Source organism: Humulus lupulus, chromosome X (assembly GCF_963169125.1).
Source record: "Humulus lupulus chromosome X, drHumLupu1.1, whole genome shotgun sequence".
NCBI classification, from domain to species: Eukaryota; Viridiplantae; Streptophyta; class Magnoliopsida; order Rosales; family Cannabaceae; genus Humulus; species Humulus lupulus.
This window is the reverse complement of record NC_084802.1, coordinates 264,834,021-264,844,144: the sequence shown is the minus strand read 5'-3', so window position 1 is coordinate 264,844,144 and position 10,124 is coordinate 264,834,021. Positions and strand designations below refer to the sequence as shown.

At 33.4% G+C, this 10,124-nt stretch overlaps 1 pseudogene; it reads right to left on the bottom strand.

Annotated features, from left to right (window-relative positions):
- Positions 1–2,851: 2,851 nt before the first annotated feature.
- Positions 2,852–7,081, bottom strand: LOC133806951 (coatomer subunit delta-1-like; annotated as a pseudogene).
- Between the last annotated feature and the right edge of the window lie 3,043 nt (positions 7,082–10,124).

The following is a 10,124-nucleotide window of genomic DNA, read 5'->3' as shown; positions in this document are numbered from 1 at the left end:
TGGTCGGGATGTAGCGGGGGTTTTTCAGGGCGAACTGGGTGCTCTACTCACTACAAGAAAAAATGCTTTTAATAACACCAAAAATGTGTTATCAAAACCTACGATAACACTTTCTGATGTGTTAAGACAGACTATGTTATCATAGGTCAGGGTACTTTACATAACACTTTATCAGTGTTATACAGATGTGTTATTTTATTGTCAACGATAACACAATTTCTGTGTTATTTTAATATATAGATAAGTGTTAAATTATGTTATTTATAGTCGATACTATAACACTTTTTTTGTGTTATACTACACTTTAGTATGACACTTTTTTTGTGTTATCCTACACTTTAGTATAACACTTTTTTTGTGTTATACTACACTTTAATATAACACATTTTTTGTGTTATACTACACTTTAGTATAACACATGTGTTATATTAGCTTAGAGAAACATAATCTTTTTTTACTTACACAAAACTAGGAAAACAAATATGAAAGTTGAAGCCAAATAAGGTAACATAAATAGATTTTTATTAATTACTCAAATATAATTACAATATTTGGTCTACTAGTCTAGGCTTAAGAAATCATATTACAACATAATTTATGCCCAATTCAGATTCCTTTATCACTAAATACAAAACAAGAAATGTATACAAAAATTAGTGAAATACATTCTTCCATTCTAAAGGCCTCAACTACAAATGTTGTCAAAAATTGCTCCAAAAAAATCATCTCAATATACCTGCACATTGTAAAAAAAAAGTCATTTTATTATTAAGAACATAAGTAACCATCAGGGCCTCAAGTATGGCATCCAATTTAACAAGTAGATTGTGAATATGGCTGTTAGAGGTCCTTTATGAAGCACATGCTATTCCTCTTATTCGAGCAGTTAACAATAAGTTCAAGTGGAATAGACAGATCACCACAAACTGATAAGAACATATACAAACACGATGGCCATAGATAACAGAGATACATACTAAACAACGATGTGTATCTGGGTGTTCAGCGTTCAACCTCAGTAGTTGCTTTACAACCTGCACTCCAAAGACAATTTAGTCATCAGTTGGCCTTATGCAGCTCAAGACAAAAAGAGGGTTAAAATAAAAGCTTCTCAGCCACACGCTTAAGCCAGAGCTTACCTGAAAGGCAAGCAAAATCTTCTGTGGGGAAAACCAAGGGAACCTAAAAAAAAGACCACAAGAATAGTTGGGGAAAAACCTAAAACATAAATAGCCAGTAATAGCTCCAATATACACAAAACTTCTAGACAACTACAAAACCTAACAATAACTAAAACCCATATCAAAAAACAAGCCTAAAAATCAAGATAATAGACAGCTAGTCACCTATAAGATCTACATTAATATATAACATAAGAAACAATATACAGAAGATACCACTTAGAATACTTTATACAAAAGCATTTCCCCATGTTCACAACGTTCATTATCAGGAGGAAAATCATCTTCTAGTGTCCCTTCATATGCTTCCAGAATTTCAACTGCTTTTAAAGCACTAATAAGAAAAAATAAAATTTAATAGACCAAAACTTATACTCAAATTTAATAACCTAAACACACAACCATGAAGAATTTATCCACTGAAAATGTAAAGAGGAACTATTCTTACATATTTACATATGTTGTATAGAAAGAAAAAAAAAGTATTGTTTGTATATATATATATATAATACTTAAACACATGTACAAAAGAGAGGAATAACATTTTCTAAAAGAAACGGATGGACTGTATTAACTTCCACATGATTTATTTGGTCTAGATTTTTAAAAGGTTCAGCTTACATCACACTATGTAACAGACTTTTTGACAATAAATTCAGAACATGAATTACAAGTGTAATTTTTTACTGAGAACAGCTGCATGAACCATGACAGCTATTAGCAAAAAATTAACAGCAATGGCATGACCAATGTCAAAACCACTGTTTGAAAATATGAATTCATAGATCTACAGTCTATAGTCTAGAAATTTCCAGTTGTGTTTAAAGCACAAATCAATTTGAATTATGAATGAGAGAACATAAGTTTGGAAACTTCTTGGTTGTTTATATCAAACATTAAGTATTTGAGTAATATTAGTAAGTGGGACCAACAAGAAAAACAATTTAGGTTTGTCACTGTAAATGATGGCCACTGAAAAGATAAATATATAAATATATATAAATAAAGGATCAATAAATAAGGTCAAATTCGTACTTTGAGTTTAAATGATGAGCAACAGCAAAGCCGATCCAATTCATACGATGATTTGATTTTAGAGACAAGAGCTGTTGTTTTGTCTCGACAAACCCTGCCAAATCTCGCATTTGCTCCTGTACCACAATAGATAATTAGCCATCATTAACCAAAACAAATTAAGGATTTAAATCAAGAAAAAGGCACTACTCACAAAAAATGATGTAATAAACAAGCATGATACTAGCAGCTATATTTAACAGTGAGGAATGGCCAAATGGAACATCAAAAAGTCTTCCAAATATCCATTTTATCGGTATTGCACTTTAAATAAAGGCACCTTTAACAAACATAATAATTATGCAATTTAAACCTAATTGAATATTTACTTCTATAAAATAATAATATTGTCTCAATAATCAGATGTTACTATAATCCCCACAGTTCTTTACCATTGTTTCTAATAGCTACAGAACTCGAATTAATTCAACAAACCAGTTAGAAAAGATTGACCACAAAAAAAGGGGTCTTTAGGTAGAATATACATATATAAATATATATACATATTTATACATATAAAAATACCAGATTTAATTCAATGAAGAAAGAACTCAAAATATGTAGTAAAGCTTTAGCTTACCATCTTAATACTGTGTCTATGGTTTTTGCTGGCTCTCTGCTGCAGATAGTTCGTCTTCCAAAGCTCCCTATATATAGAAAATTTACAGTTATAGAGCACAAGTATTAAAAATAAAGGTTGAAAATTGTAATGAAAGCCCAAGAGCCTAATTAGTCTCACTAGGAGTCCTAATCCTGATGCTAACTAATTAGACTCCTTAACTACATATAAAACTATCTTGAGTGGTCTTATGAAGTAATGCATTGACTATGCAGTAAGTAGACACAATTTAACCATGTAAGAGAATTTACTAAAATCTATCAGAAACAACATGAATAAAAGCAGTATAAACTCCAACTAAAAAATTGATTTTTATCGGATTAAATTATGAAAATTCATTAACAAGATATGAATCAAAATGCTGCATTAATAAATGGAAATTCACATAAATATAAGTTTAGAGGCAATAAAATTAACTTGAATTACAAAAGAGATCAATAACCCAGAAAAAAAAACCATATTAAGCAATTATGGTGACTAAAATCGAAATTATACTGATACCCTGATGAAACGTTTGCAAGAAAAATTCAAAATCAAAACTTTGAACCAAAAACTGAGATAAGTCTACAGATCAGTGCTCGAAGATACGATAAATTGTCAACAGCAGCAACTAAATTACTTAAGATGTTCTTAGTCTGTTCAGCGTATCAAATCTTCCTGGCAATCATAGCACAATTATAACAAGACAAACTAAAGCAGGATAGTTGAAGGACAACCTTGGAAGTCAATTATCAAACACAAAGACAGGAGGCCTCCTGTTGACTCACTGAAGAAACATTATTACTAGTTTCCTAGCCTGATGACACATTAAGACAAGGTCTAAGCTTACCTACTATGTCATCACATACATTATATCTCATCTTAAAATTAAACTATCACAAGGATTACAAGTAGAAAGTATCTTGAACTACATTACCTGAGCTTGGATTTGCCCATCTTCTGCATTTAGAATTTGCAGTGACAGTGTTCCCTGAACATCAAAGTTACTGACACCACCATCTCGTTTCAGTGTTACATTTAGTTTCTCCTCAACAGCCAAAGTGACGGGATCAGTTAAAGGTGGGGCAGATGATCTAGATTGGCCTGCTTTTGGCTGCACATCTTCAAGGATAACCTCCCCTTCTGCTTTCAAAGACTCCAAGAATTGGTTAGTCCTTTGTGATTTCCCTAACTGCATACCAAGACCTTTCGGAGGAGCATTGGCAGCCGAAGGTTGACGACCTGAACCTTGTTAATATAGAATATACAATTATACCAATGGTGTTGGAAGAGATGGAATAGATTTGATATTCGTCACAAGACAACCAAAAAAGAACTTAACGAAGCACGCTCTCAAAATTGAATCTTAAATGAACTGACCAGTTCAAAGAGTATAATTAAGTACTGCTGAATTATTTTGAAAGAACTGAAAGTAAAGTTGAAACAAGTACCAGCATTACACATCAAATTCAATATTAAAGAGCATGAACAAACCTTTAGACTTGATAGAAAATGGATTGATCTCAATGTTCAATCCAAAACCAGAACCACTCCCAAAACCGCTTCCAGTATTTGAAATGCTCATCTCACTAAAGCTGCTCTCTATTCTTCCTGAGCCCATTGACATAAACCCTCCCTTATCACCCCTATTCTTTTCAATCTGCAAATGATATGATGATGCGCAATGTTGATATAACATACAAATGAAGGAAATTATACAATGAATAAAACTACTGAATAGGCCATTTCAGAAGCCTCGTACAGTACCTTGCTTTTGTCAATCTCACTAGCTTTACGTTTCATGACATCTTTCGTCTCATTAATCTTGCTCTGCATTACAAGTTTGTGCAGCTTCTCTTCGTGACTCTCCATTTCACAGTACTGTTTAACCTGAGCTGCAGTTACATTTTCCTTGTGTCCAAGAGAGATGACCTCGTCAAAAGCAAAAATCAGCTCAAAAGCAGTCCTGCAAACACCCTCTTCATCTAGAGACATAGAATACTCCGGCACCTAAAGCTAGTTAAGGAATAAACTTATACAGATATTTCCACCTACTTATTTAGATAGCAATTTGATGGAAATAGAACCCATTCAAATTGTAAAATGGATATACTATACAAAAGACTGAAAAAAAAATAGGGGAAAAAATTGAATAAATAAGACCAAAAGAAACACCATAGTGAGGTATACATGGCAGAAGGCTCAGCTGGAAATTTTCAGGGTTAACCAAGACCCCAATGTCATACTTTTCCTAACTAAGAGATTTGTGAGGAAAATGAAGTTGTTGACATTTTCGTAAAGGCTTCAACATGCCAATACAGAAAAATGATTTCTTATTTTGCAAAGTGAGCTAATGGTGCACATGAATTTAAGTTCACACTTAACAAAAGTGGAGTAGACCAAAAGAAGTGGAAACAGTCTTAGTGCTCTTGCCTAATAATACATCTCTCATGCCCTTTTCATAGAAATTAGAACATACATGCTAAGAATAATTGACAAAAGGTAGAACAAAAAATATCTATGGTAAAGGGGGAAAGTTGCCAAGTTATTCATGTGATATAATATTTTTTTAATAGAGAGAGAAAAAGGGCAGAGAAGAATACACATGCTAAAACATTTCATAATAAACTCAACATAGAAACATGTAAAAAAATGGCTTTTGTGTGGACAATGTGATAAAAATCATAAACCGTTTTAAAAAAAAGATACAAGCTTTGACAGCAGTCGCAGTGTCTCCAAATCTTCCAGAATATTGCTCTGTTTGTTTGTAACAAGTAGCAAGTACAAAGCTTCAATAGGCTGGTAAACATAGCGAACATTTTCTGTCTAAAAATATGTATGTTGTTTTCCAGTGCCTATCAACTTTGGGAAAGCTGCAAGAAGACCTTCTATTCTTATGCAAGACATGTCCACAAATTGTCTAGAAACAAGTACTGCCAAAGTAAGAAATAAAACCACCAATTAGAACTCCTAATCACTTATAGAATGAAACTTAACAACATTTTACTCATGTACAGATGAAAATAAATAACAATGCCAGGTACTTGAGGACAGTGAAAAATTATATGTAAAAATGGTGCTTGCCCTTAAAATCAAAGAAATTACTGCAAGGATTTTATATGCAAGAAAGAAAAGGAGAAGGTGTAGAAAAAAAATAAATAAATAAAGACAAAGGTTTAGACAATGCCAAGAGGTGCACCATTATTCTAAAAGTTTCATTCACATTCACATTCCTATCCCATTTTACCCAAAACAAAAACAAAAAAAATCCATTCTGGAGTTGTTGCTACAAAATAACTTTACTATGTGAGAAAGCAGAGTTTAAAGACTTATGAGCTACCAGAAACCTCCATGAACAATGTACTTTACCAGTTCCTGTCAATCAATCTTCTGATCTGCCTATAAAATATGGCCTATATCCACGATAAACTCTTTCCACAATTGCATTCTTTTAGGTAGCTAACATAAAAATAATAAAAATCTAAACAAAACTTCATTATAAAATCCAGTTTTACATCGAAGTGGTTGTTTCATTATCATCATCTTAACCCATAATATAACATTCCTAGGGTAGTTTAGACATTTAGCAATTGAACTGTACACGAGACAGCACAGTAGCAACTGAACAAGACATGAGTTTTGCAATTACAATAAAAGTATTCTCTCTTGTTCAGCCCTATGTAATTACATGAAATTTTGAAACTGACAAACTCAAAACTCAAATATTACTGATAAATAAATTAAATAAAAAAAATGTAAGACAAACAAATACATACCTTTCCCAGACTTGGTTACGATGGAAGCAACAAGAACAACCTACGTAGAAAGTGAAGATGATTGATAAGCAATAAAACAGATAAATGTAATACATATTTATATATATATATATATTTGCAGCAAGATAAATGTAATTTTAAAAAAATTATAAATGTCAAATTTTGAAAAAGCAAAATACTTGGTAATATTTACAAGCATTTAACCATTTCAATCACTCAAAATTATTAATGCATGCTTATTTTCATTGCATGTCTCCAAACGCGAAATGGACTACTTACTGATGCTATAACTCAAATCCATAATAATGATAATAGTAGTAGTAAATAAATAAATAATCAAACATTAAAACCCAACTTTGAACAAAGGAATAATGGGAAGAGAAAACTCTTACCATCTTGTTATGTCGAGATATAAAAACAAACAAGCACGACCAAAATAGAGATTGTATCCAGCTCCTAAAATGCAGAAATTTGGTGAACTTAAGACATTAACACAATTGCCAAAATCAACAAAATATGGAGTATCATCATGCAACCCAACGTCGTCATTCGACTGTTGATAATCAAATCACATACTCTTATAGGCACACCAATGCATGCTAAATACACAGTAGTGGAAATATTTCGAATCAGGGAATGAAAAACTTCACATATGTATTAGGATTTAAGTCTACAAAAGATACTAATTTTAATAAACTTGTGATCCCATTTCACTATCGATCTCTAATGTCTCATAGAAATTCGTATACAATATTATCACCACCCCGGCGAGGTACAACAAAATTCACCAAGAAAAAGTTAGGCCTGACAAGAATGGAGATTTGAATAGAAATTATTTCGAAACTAGATCCAATTCACCCTGAGCATTCAAACACCCAAAACAGTAATTTCGCTAAGATCTAAGACAACATAAGGTGGATCATGTTTGGAAATCCTGAGTAATAAACCAAGATCTCACAAAGTAAAAACCAAAACTTCCTACGGAAGTTCCTAAAGAAAACAAACATTCAAAAGTGAAGGAGATAAAAACCTCATATGTATCGCCTTTCTCTAGAACTTTAACATAGTAGACCTGTAAAACACCACCCTCAGACAAAATAGACCGTTTTATATTTCCGGCTGCCCCATCTGGGATGGAAGAATGCAACCCAACATCAGAAACTTTGAGACTGAAATTCTGAGCTGAGTTAGAAGCAGCAAGCGACTTCAATTTTGAATGAAGTGACTGGCTGAGGAGTCCTTGAGCCTCCTCTTGTACTTCTGAATGTAATCTCCAAGCATTGATCTATATCTCTCCTCTGTAATGTCTCTGTTGTAGTAATTGTCCTCGTCCTCGTAGTAACCGTTCTGAGACCACCTTCTCTTCTTCAATGAGCTTAATTCCCTAGAAATTAAAATGCAAATAGGATAGAAGAAGACAAATGAAAGCCAAAATGCTTCTTTTACCAAATCACCAATGATCTTAGAAAATACAACAGAACTAAAGATGCTTACCTGTGGTATAGTGTCTTCGGGTTGATTTTTTTCCTCAGAACTATACGGTCCTGAAGCCCACCCCAATATGGAAGAGTTTTCAAGTCAGGGCAAAAATGGGTAATTTCATCTGCCCAGTTGTTCAATACAGATGCAGGAGCAACAACAAGAAAAGGTCCCCATATAATTTTATCCTGAATTAAAAATAGAAATTTAAAAAATTAAAGTTAGAATCCCAAGTTACACCAAAGAAAAGCCAGACACCAAGCTAAGTAATTACTTCCGCTAGATGAGCCAAAAATGCCGTAGCCTGAATGGTTTTTCCGAGGCCCACCTCATCAGCAAGAATGCCATTCAAACCCTACAAATGACAAAACTTCCCAAATAAACAGTCGAAAAAAGAAGAAAAAAAAAGGAGAAATTATATGTATAATTTAAATATATGTTGCATTTATCAACCTGCTCATAGCAATTGACCAGCCACTGAAGACCTTTTAGCTGATATTCTTTAAGGGTTCCTCTAAACAACAGTGGTGTTTGAACAGTTGATGTCACTGGCATGGTGGAACAGTTGTTTCTAATTTCATTATCCTCAATTTGATATATCTGCTAGTTAATGGAACCAAAGAATCAGTTCCTTGAACTTGCATCCTACACTAGAGAGATAGGCACAGTAAGCAAACCACAAGAAGCAACTGTGAAATCCAAAGCTCTCCCATTTCTATCTACCTTAATTAACTTTGATGGACATAATACAAATCTAATGATAGCTCCCCGATAAGCAGCAAATGGAATTATTACATGGGGTTGTGGAGCACTACTCTGCGTACTTCCCTTTGTGAGAATAGCTCCCCCATAATACAAAACTGATGATAGCTCCCCCATAAGCAGTATTGTGTTTTTGCAGCTTCACCTAATAAACAAACAAAAGTTTAACACACTCAATAAATATACACATAGATCAGAGGAATCAAAAACACGAAAGTATAACCAATAAGGCAATATACAAACTTTAAATTCATTATCAGTTCATTGAGATAATCTTGTAAGATGTTATTGGTTAATACTTATGTTATCTCAATCTCATCCCAAAAGTTTTTAAAAAACGATTAGCAGGGAAACCCAGTCATATGGTTTTCTAAGGCATTTGCTCTAAACTTTGATGCTTTTAATTCTCCATGATAGGGCCTAGATTCATTGAAAGAAAAAAAAGTTGGTTTCTGGGTTTTGAACCCCAAGTCCTATCAATATCACTAAGAGTGCAATCAAACAAAAATATGTTAAATTACAAGCTAAACCCATGAAAATTTCACATAATCCAACGAGAATAAGATGAGAGATTACCTTTACGGTGTCAAAGGGATGGCCAATGGCGACGGTGGAAACTCCAGCGAGTAAGCCGACGACGTACTGCTTGTAAGCGGGAGTGTCCCCCATCTGAAAAGGCCATTTCTATCTATGACTGAACAACACTGCTGCTATCATGGTCTCCTCCAATATCGAAGATGGAATTCAGACCACACCTATTTCAATGGTTCGGTCCGAGCTAGGGAAAATGAGACAGAGAGAAAGAGATGGTTGACAGAGAGAAAGAGATGAAGACTTCGGTCCTAGATAGGGAAAATGAGAAAGAGATGAAGACTGTGATAGAGAGAGAAAGAGATGACTTCGGTCCGAGATAGGGAAAATGAGAAGGAAAATTTGCCTTTTTTTTTTTTCACTTGCTGCTTTTTTTTTAACTTGCCGCGCGTGTGACTTTAGTCATTAACTTTATATATTCAATAACTCTTTTTAAATAGTATTATAATCATGTGTTATGGTAATGGGTGTTTGGTGTAGTGACTACTTGTTTACCGAGTTTTTCGGAAATGAATACAAACAAAATAATAAAAAGATAAGAACTGTAGAAGTGCAGAAATATAAATAGACAAACATGTTTTTTACGTGGTTCAGGCGTTAACGAGCCCTAGTCCACGAGTCGATGTTATTATACTTGTAGAGAATTACAGTAAAATGGCTGGT